Source organism: Panthera uncia, chromosome B1 (genome assembly GCF_023721935.1).
Source record: "Panthera uncia isolate 11264 chromosome B1, Puncia_PCG_1.0, whole genome shotgun sequence".
Classification (NCBI taxonomy): Eukaryota; Metazoa; Chordata; class Mammalia; order Carnivora; family Felidae; genus Panthera; species Panthera uncia.
The window spans coordinates 72,722,808-72,738,500 of NC_064811.1; the positions used below are offsets into that span (position 1 = coordinate 72,722,808).

General features: G+C 35.0%; 1 long non-coding RNA gene across 1 annotated transcript in view; it reads right to left on the reverse strand.

The window, feature by feature from the left end:
* LOC125923682 (uncharacterized) overlaps positions 1-15,693 on the reverse strand; it is a 1,073,698-nt gene that overhangs the window by 275,292 nt on the left and 782,713 nt on the right. The window lies entirely within an intron of this gene.

Here is a 15,693-nt window from a genome sequence, read left to right on the forward strand (position 1 = left end):
TGTAATGTGACTATAAATAACACTGTATTGCATAATTGAAACTGCTAAAGAATGGAACATAAATCTCTCACGAACATGAAAAGGTAAATATGTGAGGTGATAGAAGTGTTAATTAACTGGATGGAGGGAATCTGTTCACAGTGTATACGTCTATCAAATCATCATGTCATGCACTTTAAATATCTTAAATTTATTTGTCAATGACACCTCAATTTTAAAAATAAGTGAATACATAAAATAATCAGGAAAAGCCTCAATGAGACAATTAAGAAAAGACCTAAAGGAATGAGGGGGCAAGCATGTGGATATCTGGAGAAGTATGTTCCTGACCAAAGATGCAGCTTGTGCAAAGGCCTTGTGGTAAAACCATCCAAAGAGACCTGTGCTGCTCACAGTAAGCAAGAGTAGAGTCATGGTCGGATGTTGTTGGGGCATAGCTGTGTGGCCACATATGCCATTCTATAAAGGTAATCAAGTGGTCTAGGGTGACACATGACACAAATTCCTATGGAGGGAATTTAACTTTCAGTTAGCATTATTGCACTTTCTGCAAGAGCAATAATATAAGAAAGCAAAATAGATAGCATTTAAAAAAATTAGCAAGATATTTCTTTTCTTTAATGCATTTCCAAGACATCAACTTTTCATTGCTTTTGCACTCAGTCTTCCTTTAAAAATGTATTCGAAAAAGAGAAAATAATAATATAAACTCCCACATATCCTATACTCAAAAAAATATTTTGATAAAATTGTGTTTTGTATTCTTTTTCTCCTTTGCTGAAATATTTTAAAGCAATTCCAGATCCATCCATTTTACCCAAATACTTTAGTCTGCATTTCTAAAAACAGAGCCATATACTTATGTAACAATAAAACCATTATCACATGCAACTATATCAGATTATTCCTGTTCATCTAACACTCAGTCCATAACCAAATTTCCCTGATTTTTCTTTTTTTTTTAATTTTTTTTTTAACGTTTATTTATTTTTGAGACAGAGAGAGACAGAGCATGAACAGGGGAGGGGCAGAGAGAGAGGGAGACACAGAATCCGAAACAGGCTTCAGACTCTGAGCGGTCAGCACAGAGCCCGAGGTGGGGCTCGAACTCACGGACCATGAGACCATGACCTGAGCTGAAGTCAGGCGCTTAATCGACCAAGCCACCCAGGCGCCCCTCCCTGATTTTTCAAAATGTCTTTTTGCAAATGGTTTGCACCGATACCCAAACACAATGACACTTCCTAAAAACTAATGGCAATTTTACTGTCCATGTAGTCTCACCTTGAATCATCTTATTATTAAAATATTTTAGTATTAAATTAGAGAATTAAGATGTTGATTATAATTACAAGCATCTTGAATTCTATACTATATGTGACTTTAAATGAAGATGCTCAAAAATAATGCATTAATATCATTATTATTACTAATACAACTAATTTATTATACTATTACCTAAATCATAGATCTGTTGTTTTATTATTTGTTGTTAGTCATAAAGGACTTGGCTTACATACATATAGCTTAGATACATTTTAACTTTACATGAAATCACTACAGAAAAGAAAATTAAAATAGCAGCACAGGTGATTACATCATAGAACATGAAAATGGCCCCAGTGGGGATAAGTGGAGGCCCAGTGTCCTTTCAAATAAGCATTTATTTTATATATTACAATTAGGAGTGTTAGGTCTTAGTTCCAACATTATTGCAATGCATTTACAAAGTAGCATTTGATTTAGGTCATATGAACACTTAGCAGGAATCTTAAAAGCCTCCAATTTTCCCTTCATATATTTTCCTCAAGCTTGTGGATACATTTTTATAAAAATTAAAAGTTTCTCTCCCTTTTTAGTTCAAAATCAATGATAACATCTCTCTCTCTCTCTCTCTCTCTCTCTCTTTTCATGTATGTGTTGAGTTTCACCTTCCTTCATTAAATACTCTTCAATAGCAAACTACTTGGTATAGAGAATGTAGAAAGTGATTTGATGCTGATGACCCCATTTATCAAATACCAGAAAAATATGATTTTGTGTCATCTTCCAGTGTACATTATTGAATCTGAACTGAATGAAGGAGACAACTTTAATTAACCCTCTTCTCCTTTTCCAAAAGTTGTATGCTAACTGATGGCAAACTTTCCTGTGTCACTCAAGTATGAGGAAGAGGGGATCTGAGAATTCTGACATGTTCAAGCCACCATGTAAATTTTTCATTATGTAGATTGATCTCTGACTAACATTGAATATCATGACATCAACTTCCCATAGGTGGAATTGTTTTTTCACTTCCATAGATATGCTTTAAATGTAAGGTATCATGGGTTTTTCCATTGAGAGAGTTTGGGGACACAAAGTTGAAAAGATGGGTTATGTTAATGTCTTTATTTTTTTTTAATAAGTAGTATGATCTCAAGAATTAGGAAAAATTGAAGATCCAAGTTAACCTATTATAGCCTCGATATGTGAAGAAAGCATTAGTAGGTATGTCCCACTTAAAGAGATAAGGAAATTGAAATATAGGTACCTGAAAAAGTTCACCAAGATCATATAGCAAATAAATGCTGGAGTCAAGAATTGAACTCAGATTTGACTGAATTCCAGCTCCAGAGTCAACACCTGGGACTATTTTTCTCCCCTGTATAATGATGTATTTTATCACAATGAAATTTCTAATATAAATAAGATCATTTTGTAGTATCAAATTCTCTTTTTCTTCTATCGTCAGATGAAAAATTAAATTTGTTATATTTTACTAGCACACTAGTTTCTTAGGAGCCAATTGTTTTTCACCAAGTGCAGAGAGAATGTCAACATTTTTAGCATGATTTATTCCCTTTGAAATTGAATAATTTTAATAGTATTGCTCTTAGAGGATTGTCTAAAACACCCTCTTTTTTTAGGCCTTACCAAATACATCTTAGAAGACATAAATTCATGTTTATAGTAAAGATTCAAGCAAAGAGGGAAATTGGGGCACTATAGAGAATAGATTTTTTATAGTCTTGTATTCAAGGTGATTTAACTAGAGCATAACATTTTATATTACTTTTTTTTTTCTGCCTTCAAATATAAATTGTTAAGGTGCCATTCAAGGAATGAGTCCCATTGTTAAGGTATCTTTACCTTCGTCTGTTCTCCCATTATTTCTTATTCACATTCACAGTGAAAATTTGCCTAAAATATTAACTTTCCTATAATTATTCATTTATTAATTCAACTTTCTTTGTATATATTTAACGTTTATTTATTTTTGAGAAAGAGAGAGAGAGACAGAGAGCGGTAGTATGAGTGGGGGAGGGGCAGAGAGAGAGAAAGGGAGAGGAAAGAATCTCAAGCAGTCTCCACACTGTGAACACAGAGCCCAATGCGGGGCTCAAACTCATGAACTGCGATATCACGACCTAAGCTGAAATCAAGAATTGACTGCTTAACTGACAGAACCACCCATGCACCCCTATTGATTCAACTTTCAAAACAATGTTTGAAGCTCTGTGTCATGTACTCAGTTAGCATTTGGGTTGGACGCCAATCACTGGAAATCCCTATTAAGCATGGCTTAAACTAGATAGAAGTTTACTTTTCTCTCTATCCAGGAAGCCTGGACATGGTCAGTCCAGCACTGGAGTGATAGATCACAATTTCCAGGACCCAGACTCCTCCATGCTAATGCTATGCCCTGCATGGATTTTGATTCCAAGTTATTCTCAGGATTCAAGGTAACTCCAGATATTCCATCCAGTAAGAAGGAGGAAGGGGCAAAGAAAGATGCAAATGCAATTTTTAAGGACATATTCTGGCAGGTGGACACACAATTTCTGCTATAACCCACTAAACTTAGTCACATGGCCACAACTGACTGCAGGGAATACTAGGACATGTGACTTTAATTCAGCCAAAAAAAAGGGTCTCTATTACTGTGGAAAAGGGGGAAATAAATATTTGCAGATGATGCAGGTCAAGTTGTCTGGAAAACAGATTATGAGATGGAGATTACTTCCAAGGAAGTTTATTAGAGAGTGTTCCTGAGATCAACACTTACATAAGGTTGAGGGAATAGTTGTGGGTTGAGAGACAAGGTGAGATGCTTTTCAGTCCCAGCAAAGACTTAAGTCAATCCCATTTAGAATCAGCCCTAGTCAGACTGAGGAAGCTGAGTCTTCATATTTCAACTCTGATTGTTTTTTGCAGGCAACTGTCGGAAGGAGGTATGGCACTGAGCAAGGCTGAGATAATTCCCAAAGAAAGCTGATGGTTGTGGGCTGTCTTCCAGCAGTTGGGGGAATGAATTCTCTATTCCTGGAGAGGAAACTGAGTAGCATAGCACAGTATCTACCTCAGAAGACTGCATATCTGTGCTATGGATAATAAAAAAAGGAAATAAAGAGCATGTCTTGCCCTGGACACGTGAGCACTTTATATTCCAATTATATTCCAAATAGCTCCAACACAAGTAGAAAGAATTGTTTAAAGAGAAATACAAATAAAGAGTTATGGGTATTCAGAAGTTACTTTTAATTCACTCAATTTTAATTTTTTTTTTCTTTTTTTGACAGAGAGAAAGCACAAGCAGGAGAGAGGGGCAAACGGAGAGAATCCCAAGCAGGCTCCATGCTCAGCACAGAGCCTGACATGGGGCTCAATCCCACAACCCTGGGATCATTACCTGAGCCAAAATCAAGAGTCCTATGCTCAACTGACTGACCCACGCATGTGCCTCTCAATTTCAATTCTTAAGAACCTACTGTATGTTAGATATTGTGCTAGGCAATGAGATAAAATAACTGAATGTGATTAACATGTTCCTTTGCCATCATGGAATTTAGTGACTCATCTGGGGGACAATGCTTAAAAACTAATAAATAAGCAAGGAGCGCCTGGTTGGCTTATTCAGTTAAGTGTCTGACTTTGGCTCATGATCTCACGATTTGTGAATTTGAGCCCCAGGTTGGGCTCTGTGATGATAACTCAGAGACTGCAGCTTGTTTCGGATTCTGTGTTTCCCTCTCTCTCTGCCCTTCCCCTGCTCATGCTCTGTCTGTCTCTCAGAAATGAATAAACATTTAACTTTTTTTTAAAAGAGAACAAATAAATAAATGAAATAACAGCTAATTGTGATATATAGTAGGAAGGAAATGAACAGTAAATGAACAACTAATTGTAAAATACATATTTGAAGGAGATACTTGTAGGGACGAGGGAACTATATAATTTGAGAATTAATCATGAGAAAAAAGCAGCCTTGGGAAGACTGGGAAGACAGATTTGTAGGCAAGGGGCCTCAAATGTTCAATGACAAAGTGACAAGTTTGAGAACTGAAGGAACATCAACGTGACAGGGACATCATAAGCAGAGAAGAGAGTGGTGTCAGATGAGATTGAAGTGGTAAGATCATTAGCATCTGAGAATCTGGGTTGTGTTTTAGACGTAATGGGGAAGACAAGAATTTAATACACACAGGAGTGTACATAATCTGACTAACATTTTACATAAATTACCTCTGGCCGCTGTAGAAAAAGTGATATTTGGGGATTGAGAAAGTTTCAGAAAACTTGACGTTAGTTTTGAAAACTGCTTTCAACAAGTATTTAATAAATACATAAATGTGTCACTTTCTAGAGATACAGTGATGAGATACAAAGAAAGAAAATTTGACTCACAAAGTTACTTTTCCACACAGATTCTCTGTCTCTCTTTCCATACATACACACACATGCACATACATTTATGAGAATGAATGGATGAAAAGTGACCTCTGAATGACTCCCCTATTTATTTTCTTTGGGCTCTTTAAAATGCTTATTTCTTTACTTTGTATTAGAGTTATTTGGGATATATATACACACATATACTCTCCCTGTGTGTGTGTGTGTGTGTGTGTGTGTATACACACACAAACTAAATTATTTATATATTCTATATGCTATGCATGTAGATTATGTATGGATACATGTATACAGATATGATATAGTACATACATAATACTACATAGACATTGTATAACATGTGTTGTATACTAAATTATGTAAAAATATTGAGTTTTCATATTTTTAAAAAATTTGAGTAAGATACTAACTTTACCAGAATAATTTGAACAGTAGAATCTCAATGTTGTCATGCCCAATGGTCACACAATATTTTCTATCAAATTCACATAGTTCTGTTTATATATTTCTATGAAAATCATTTTATATTTTTCTCATAAAAAACAATTATTGTTTCAAAAACTTTTTCATCTTTTTCAATTTTATGTGGAATTATGGGCATCCAGGCATAATTTTTAATTTTACAGTGTAATGTTTAAGTCAGACATTAGTGTCAGAGCAAACATATTTTTATTCACCCATGACTATTTAATTCATCCTATTTGTGATGGGATAATGTATTTACAAAGCAATTCGGGAGTTTTCTACCCAGACTCTAAATAGGGCAGTATAGTGGAGCACAGAGGAGGGCTGAATGCCATGCTCTTCAAGACTTTGTATTTTTATAGAGTTCTGTGATCGAATTTTGAATTACTTCATGTGAGGGGCACCTGGGTGGCTCAGTCAGTTAGGGTCCAACTCCGCTCAGGTCATGATCTCGCGATTCTTGAGTTCAAGCCCTGCATCAGTCCCTGTGCTTACAGCTCAGACCCTGGAGTCTCTTCAGATTCTGTGTCTCCCTCTCTCTCTGCCCCTCCCCCACTCACACTCTGTCTGTCTCTCTCTCTCTCAAAAATAAACATTAAAAAAATGAATTACTTCATGTGAGAGATTAATGATACTATGTTATGGTTCTACCTAGTTCCTAAAAGCTAGGTAGCTAATGGAATACTGGCCTCAAACAAAACAAACAAAAAACCTACTGTGTTCCTTTTTTTCTGAATGGATATATATGTATATATATATATATGCATATATATACACATGTGTGTGTGTGTGTGTGTATATATATATATATATATATATAGTCCCTCAAAAGCAGACACTAAAAACTCACTGAAATGTAGTTACAAACAATCAAACTTCCACCCATATGCATCTAAACTTCCCAAAATGTTTCACACAGAGGTATTTGAATGTGCTAAAATCTGGAGACTGTTTTTCAAAAATGAACATTATTCTTAGTTGGGGAGTTTCAGCTAATTGGAAAGAAAAATCTCTAAGGGAGTACATTATATGTGAGGAAGAACTCAAACGTATGTCAAAGTTTCCACTACTTTAACTACGAGGTAGACACTATGTATTTATGGATCACCTATCCTGTGCAAGACTGGTCCTGAAGAATTTAAAAGACGACAAAGCACAGGCCCTGGCCCCAGCTCACAGAGGAAGATCTGCTTACTCAACAGAAGAAAGGTGACAAAGGCTGAAACAGACAGAAGCTGAGTAAAGGGATTCAGCTGACTGAAATTTCTCTATGTCTTAGAAAAATTCTGTCTAAGATGTAGACTCTTAAGAACTCATTTTCCACCCACTTACAGGATCTGTACAAGAAACTATAGAATGCTCTAGCATTAGATTTATCAGTGAGGTGTGACTATGAAATTCTCTCAGGAATGCAGCCCAGGGCTGCAATAAGGGTGTTAATCAAAAAAGCTAGAGCAGTTTACCCTAGTTTCCATTTTATTTTTCTTGTTTCTAAATGGGATTGAATTAAAAGTCTAAATCTTAATAACTATGATTTCCATATCATGCCTGCTTTCATGCAGGCTTAAATATTGCTAATTATGAAAATATGTTGCCCTCAAGAATTTTGAGAAAAGTCTCTTAGCCTTGCATTATTTGGAATATGCTAATCACAATGGTGACTAAACCTTCAGCTTGGATAACACTTTTTAGTAAGACTCTAGGATCAAATGCCACACTGAAAAGACACAAGGCGTGCTGGGGTCAGTGCCCTCAGGCATCTTAGTTTCTTGGTCTCTGGGCTTCTATTGCTAGGCATTCACAGAGAGAATAATGGCAAGGCCATTGTAAGGTTGCTTTTCCCCCCTGCCCCTCTTAAGCTCCTGTTTCTCTGCTTCTGAAAATAAGTGAATATTCGGAGACAGCCTGAAGAGAGGCCAGCAGAAGTTTCCACGTATCAGCATTTAGTGTATACCCACATGAAAAGGATATTAAGGTAAGAGCGACCAATGATTTTTTTTTTAATCAACATGCTACTTGAAAGAAAATAAAATCAAGACAAGGAAGTTTGCTATTGTTGCTTCTAATGAGATTACAGGTCTATTTTGAGTATTAGTAGTGTTAGCACTTTGTGTAACATACAATGAAAAAGAATTTTAAAGCACTTATTTCCTTTAAAATGTATGACACATCATAATCCAGTAAGAATGTGGGTAGAGAAAATCTTCTGGCAGAATTTAACAATATTTATGAAAATAGCCTTAAGAAAAGCATTATACTGAAAACTGTTGCAAGGTTATTATTTTTTGCTCATGGCCCAGTCGATTGTTCACCTATTCTTCCAGTGGATTGACTGAATCATCTACTAAATCAACAGCATTTGCTTTGTGAAACTGTTACTTCTTTGGACACAGCATGTTGCTCCTTGAATTTTACACATATTCCAATTGTTCTGGGGTAGAAGCCACAGGGGAAGACAATCAGTGCGTTTGCAAATACGGCTGCTCTCTTTTGAAACCAGGATCTATGTTTGCTGTTTCCACCAGTTTCCTAATGTAAGAGAAGTTGACTTAACAAAAATTAAGAATCTAAATTAATACATGAGATCAGGTTAACCTGGGGGAGAGGGTTTGTTTAGTTTAAGCGGTAGATGTAAAGGACCCAGATTCAAATGGCAGTCTGACACTTTTCAGCAGCTATACCTTTTTTTTTTTAATGTTTTATTTTAGTTTTGAGAGAGAGACAGAGCATAAGTGGGGGAGGGGCTGAGAGAGAGAGAGAGAGAGAGAGAGGGACACACAGATTTCAAAGTAGGCTTTAGGCTCTGAGCTGTCAGCACAGAGCTTGACATGAGGTTCAAACTCAGGAACTGAGATCACAACCTGAGCCAAAGTCAGCACCCCATCAGGAGCCCCATCAGCAACTATACCTTTGACAATCAATTTCCTGGTAAAATGAGGATTGTGAGTCATATTGTCACAGGTTGTTAGAGAAATTAAATAAGATTAATATTGCTAACGTGCCACTTAATGCAATGCTTAGCACAGAATCAGTGCATAGTGAGCTAGCAAGTATTATAATTGTCAGGAGAAGGCAAATCAGTGCTAATCTGTCCTTCTTTTGGCCTCAGAAGGGAAAATCCAGAAACCGTTATTATCTGTTCAGTGAGAGTTTATAAAACAGGGTGGGCACACAGAAGGCTTTCTAGTGTGTAGAGTAACAATAAGGATTAAAGACATTCAAGGGTAGGTGGGTCTTGCCCAGGCTCTTGCCCAGGCAAGGGGAGAGGAAACTTAATGGAAATTAAGCATGGATTGGCAAAGTATAGCTCTGGTTTCTTGAGATAAAAAGATTCCAACTTTTACCAATGTGTTACTTTACCTTGTATAAAATGGTCTCATATGCACTGAGCCATTTAATCATTGGAGGAAGAACACAGAGGTGATAACTGAAGCTTGGCAAGATCAAGAGACGGATCTAAAACCATACCAGTGGTACATGACAGAGCAGGGATGAGAAAAAAAGATCTCAGGTTCAAACCTGAAGCAATTTGCCATGCTTCCCTCTTTCTACAGTATACTGCCTATGGTTCTAAAAGGAATAGTTAAAGAATTCAGAAGAAAGTGGTCAATGGAAATATGAGAAAAACTTTATGTTTATTAGGGTAGACGTACTCAGAATAGAGATTATTATCTATCGGGATTTGGAGGCAAAAGCACTGATAAAATTAAAGGGAAGGTTATTTCTTGGCTTTTTCAATGAAAATCTGGAGAATTTCTTTGCCCATATTCATCAGAATGTTTTGAGCAGATATTTTCCCTTTCTGCTTCTCTAATTTCACCAGTGATACACAGATTTGCATACAGTAAGAGAAGCACGAAACTATAACTGCCGATGGAGGTAATTTCTTAATTTTATTGGTGTGTTGTTAAATTTAAATTGACTTTAAATTCTAATCTGGCAAATGCATACTTAAATACATACTTAAATATTTAAAATACAAATTAAAATGTCACCTGTAAATTTGAAGCCAACACATTTATAACACATTTCTTAAATTCAGGAACTGCTTATTCTAAGGTATTAAAGGACTCCAAGGGAATGTGGCTGTTTCTAGTCATGACATACAAAATCTCCAAAATATGAGAATTAATGTTGAGCATACTTATGTTGTTAAAATGAGTTCTTCTGACTATAAAAGCAAGTGTTCTCATTTTGTGTGAATGATAATACACGAATAGATCATATGTCTTTTCTTTCCTTTTTTTTTTTTTTAAATGAAGGCCTGAGAAAGGAATAGTAATGAAAGGTGTTTTGTGTTCCTTAGAGTTGCCCAGGGTGAACGTAAGATGTCATTGTAATCAGTACTGTTACTACAACTCTAGTAATGGTGTACCTAGCATTGATTCGTATGGCTACATACTTAATACTGTACATCTTCTTCAATCTATTGATGTATTGTTACAAATTATATACTGAATCCACTTCCACAAGGCTACCTTTTGATTTATAATTTGGCTTGTGAGAAGTGAACAGTAATGATACAACTAATGAAGGAATGGGGTATAATAAGTTACACATCACAGTTACTGAGAATACTTCAGGTGAAAGTGAAGTGCCTGGCGAGCTATTTTTGTTCTGCTTATTGCACTTGTTTATGACATCTGGCCATTTCCTAAATTTATTACTGATGAGAGTTTGTCAGCAGCTGATATATCTCTAAATTTAAGCTATGTTTATTTAAATTTGGGTGTTATATTAACCATTTTCCTGCTGCTTAAGAAAAGTAATCCTCATCAAAAGATCACTTTCATATTTTGAGGACATCTAAATGTTACAATGACATTTAGTGGAAGGACCATACTTCTTTAGTTCTATAAATTAGGGAAATATTATTGGCTTTTCATTTTCCTACCTTAAGTGTGTTTTTGTCATGGTAAAAAAAAAATAACAATTGTTGAATTGCTTTTAAACTTGATATCATATTCTTGATATTGAACCATTTTTACCAATATTTTGGCTTAAGTGTAAATAGAGAGATATATATAGATATATAGGTATACAGATATATAGATGTATGTAATTGCATATGTGTGTGTATATATATGTAAATATATTTGCTGTTTAAACAGTAGTTTAACATTTTCCCCCATCAATAAAATTAGAAAAAAAATCTTCTAAGCTCTAAATTGAACTGAGTTTAGGTAGTTTAAAGAGAACATATTATAAAGACAGAGTTAAGTACAGAAAGACTACTGACTTGGTTTTAGAAAACCTAATTTTAGTCCTGATTCTAACAGTGAAGTTTTCTTAGTGTCCCACTGTATTCTTTTCCTCCCTATCATGTTCCAGGCATGTTAAATTTTTGGTAAATATCAAGCCAATTTAAGTTGACTTTCTGCCCTTGGTGATCATCTCTGCTCCACAGATGAATGGAAGAATTAGATTTGTTGTATTTGGAAAAGGAAAACTGTATACTTGATTTAAGAAAGATCAGCTCACTGCTAGAAAGGGGCAAACATTCTTGATTTCAAGCTTATTAAATTATTTTTCTCACACTTAAAAAATTAATGTGTATATTATATACAATTAAATGCTCAGCTCTTAAGTGTTCAATTCAATGATTTTGACAATTGCATATATTCAATACCCACAACCCAAAGCAAAATGTAAATTATTTCCATTATCCCAGAACTATCTTTCATGTCCATTGTGATAAATCCTTCTACTCCCACGGGACACCTGCGTGGCTCAGTTAGTTAAGCGCCGGACTTCGGCTCAGGTCATGATCTTGTTGTTCATGAATTTGAACCCCGTGTCAGGCTCTGTGCTGTCAGCTCTGAGCCTGGAGCCTGCTTCGGATTCTGTGTCTGCCTCTTTCTCTGCCTCTTCCTCTCCCCTCCAAAATAAATAAACATTAAAAAAAATCCTACTCCCAGAAGAAACTACTTTCTGATTTCTACCACCATAAATTAGCATTTCCAGTTCTTGGACTTCATATGCATAGAGAACTATAGCACAGAAATTCTCTTCTGTTTCAAATCTTTTACTCAACATATTGGTTTTGATATTCATTCATGTTCTTACATATGTCCGCATTTTATTCTTTTTATTGGAGAATTGTATTTCATTGTATGGACATTTCACTCTTTATTTATATCTTCTTCTCTTAATGGACATTTGGGTTGTTTCCAGTTTGGGGCTACTACTATGAATAAGGCTTTTCTAAATCCTCTTGTACAAGTCTTTTTGTGAACTTTTTTTTTTTTTTTTTTTTTTTTTTTTATGTTTATTCACTTTTGAGACAGTGAGAGAGAGACCATGAGTAGAAGAGGGGCAGAGAGAGGGAGACACTGAATCTGAAGCAGGCTCCAGGCTCTGAGCTGTCAGCAGAGAGCCTGTTGTGGGGCTTGAACTCATGTACCATGAGATCACGACCTGAGCCGTAGTTGGACACTTAACCTGAGCCACCCAGGCGCCCCTGTGGACATGTTTTATTTCTCTCGGGTAAATATGTCCGTGTAAAATTCCTTTGTCAAGGGTGAGATGCATGTACTTTCAACTTTATAATTGCCACACAGTTCTCTAAAGTGGTTGTACCATTTTACATTTCTTCTTTTTTTTTTAATGTTTATTCATTTTTGAGAGACAGAGACTGAATGTGAGTTAGGGAGCGGCAGAGAGAGAGGGAGCACAGAAACTGAAGCAGGTTCCAGTCTCTGAGCTGTCAGCACAGAGCCCAATGTGGGGCTCAAACTCACGGACTACAAGATCATGACCTAAGCTGAAGTTGGATGCTTAATAGACTGAGCCACCCAGGTGCCCCCCGTTTTACATTTCTATTGGAAATATATGAGAGCTTTGATTGCCTTACTCCCTTCCAGCACTTAGTGCTGTGAGGTGTTTTGTTTTGTTTTGTTTTTAGTTCTTCTAATGGCCTAGAAATGTTATCTAATTATGGTTTTAATTACTTTGCTTTGCTCTGATAAATGAATATGCTGGATACCTTTTCATGTGTATGTTGGCCATTTGTATATCTTCCTTTGTTATGTGTCTTTGCAAAGGGCTTTTGCTTATTTATTAATTGGATCATTTGTCTTTTTATTATTGATTTATAGGAATTCATTTTATATTCTGGATGGATAAATATCGAAATTCCTAATTTTTCTCCAATGTAGGGCTTGCTATTCATTTTCTTAATTGTGTCCTTTGATCAGCTGAAGTTCTTAATTTTGAAGGGATTCAATGCATCACCTTTTATTATGGTGCATGCTTTCTGTGCCCCATCAAAGAAATCTTTTTAACGATCATAAAGCTATTCTATGTTTGCTACTTGAAGGTTATGGTTTAGTTTTTATTTAGTATTTAGCCTATGATCCATCTTAAATTAATTTTAAGTTTTGAGTGCATTAGAGGTGAAGGTTGACTTTTAAAAATTACATATTTATTTGCTCCAGCATCTTTTGTTAAGATTTTTTTATTATTACCATTGAATTGACAGTGCTTTTGTTCAAAATCCGTGTGGGTTGATTTCTGGACTCACTCTTTTCTTTGAGTGTTCTATTTTTAGAGAAAACTCTCTTTCCCTTACATTTAGAACACCATTATTATACTCTTCTGACTACTGTAGATTAAATCTTAAAATCAGTGTGAACAATTCGATTTAGTTCTTTTTAAAAATTGACTATTTTAGATTCATTATATTGTGAACTTGCCTAATTAGTAGGTGGTTGTTGTTGTTTTTTTAGTTTTGAAGATTACATAGAGTTTCTATGTGCATAGTTACACCATCTCTATATAATGGCATTTTACTTTTTCCTTTCCAATCTCTCTGCTTGTTATTTCTTTTGTTTACCTGGTTGCAATGGTTAAGACTTCAAACACAATAGTGAGCAGAAGTTGTAAGAGCAAATATTTTTGATTGCTCTTTATATTAGGGACAAGCATGTAATCTTCCATGATTAATAAACATATTATCAGTACATTTTTTTGTGGATGCTTTTGTATTTCTAGTGTTCACAGGGATTTTAATATAAACCAGTATTTAATTGTTTCCAGTGCTTTTGCTGTACCTATTTAGAAACATACACATACTTTTTAAACATTAATTTATTTTCTTTTGTTTTTAGAATTACATTGCTTGATTTCCAAATGTAAACCAACCTTGAATTCTTAGAATAATCCCCTTGTGGTTATGATATATTAGCTTTTACATGGTGCTGTTTAGTTAGAGTATTTGTTTTCATTTCTGTGAAGGATAGTGGTTTGTGGTTTTATTTTTCTTGAAATATTTGGTTTTGTAGTATTTGATATTCATGTTTTTCTGGCCTCATAAATTGAGCTGTGATATATTATTTTCTCTTCTTTTTTTTTTATCAAAGTTCATGAAGACTTGTGATATTTCTTCCTTAGATTTTTGATAGAATTTTCAAGGAAAGCCATTTGGGCCTGGAGTTTTCTTTGTTGAAAAGTTTTCATTATGAATGGGGCTTTTTAGATTTCTATGTCTCTTTCTATCACTTTTAGTAATTTTTTTAAAAAGAATACATCCATTTCATTTAAATTGTCAGTGGATTGGCATGCAGGTCTTCTGGAGACAAATTCTTTCAGGTTTTGCCTGAGGAAGATGTCTTTATTTCCCCTTTACTATGAAAGATATTTTTACTAGATATATAATTCTAAATTAACAGGTCAGTTTTTCCTTTGAATACTTTAAAAAAGTCATTTTATTGTCATCTTGCATTAACTGCAATGAAAAGTCAACATTAATTGTTCTAACCTTTTTGTAATACAATTGTTTTTTTTTAATTGTTGAATGCTTTCAATATTTTCTTTTTACTTTGGTGTTTCAGGATTTTACTGCAATATGCCCAGGCATAATTTCCTTCTTGGAGTTTTCTGAACTTCTTGAGTGTTTGGATTGATGTCATTTATCAATTTTGGAAAATTTTTGTCTGTTATCTTTAAAAATTTCTCTTTGGTCCTAATCTTTCTCCTTTATTTTCATATTTACTCAGATTATATGTATGTCTACTGTATGAAGATGTCCCACAGACCTTAGACACTATTCCTTCCTGTTCTCTACACACTTACGTTTTTTGTGTTTCCATTTGATTTTTTTTACCTGACTTCAAATTAGTTGATTGTTTTCTTTTCTTTGATATTTCCACTGTGCTATTAAGCTTATCAAATGAGTTCTTTATTTCTGATATCATACTTTTTATATCTAGCATTTCTATTTAATTTTTTAATAGCTTTTTTCTCTGCTGAAAGTTTTTTTGTGGTCAGATGGGTTGCCCGCATTCTTTATTGTATTCTGTCATAGTTATGTTAAATTGTCTTCCTAATATACCTAATATCTCAGACTTTCCTGAATCTTTTTCTGTTGCTGTTTTCCTTTTTTTTAATGCTTATTTGTTTATTTTGAGAGAGTGACTGAGAGAGCATTAGCAGGGGAGGGAGAGAGAGAGAGAGAGAGAGAGAGAGAATCCTAAGCGACTCCATGGTCTCAGCACAGAGCTCGATGAGGGGCTGAATCGCACAAACTGTGAGATCCTGACCTGAGCTGCAATCAAG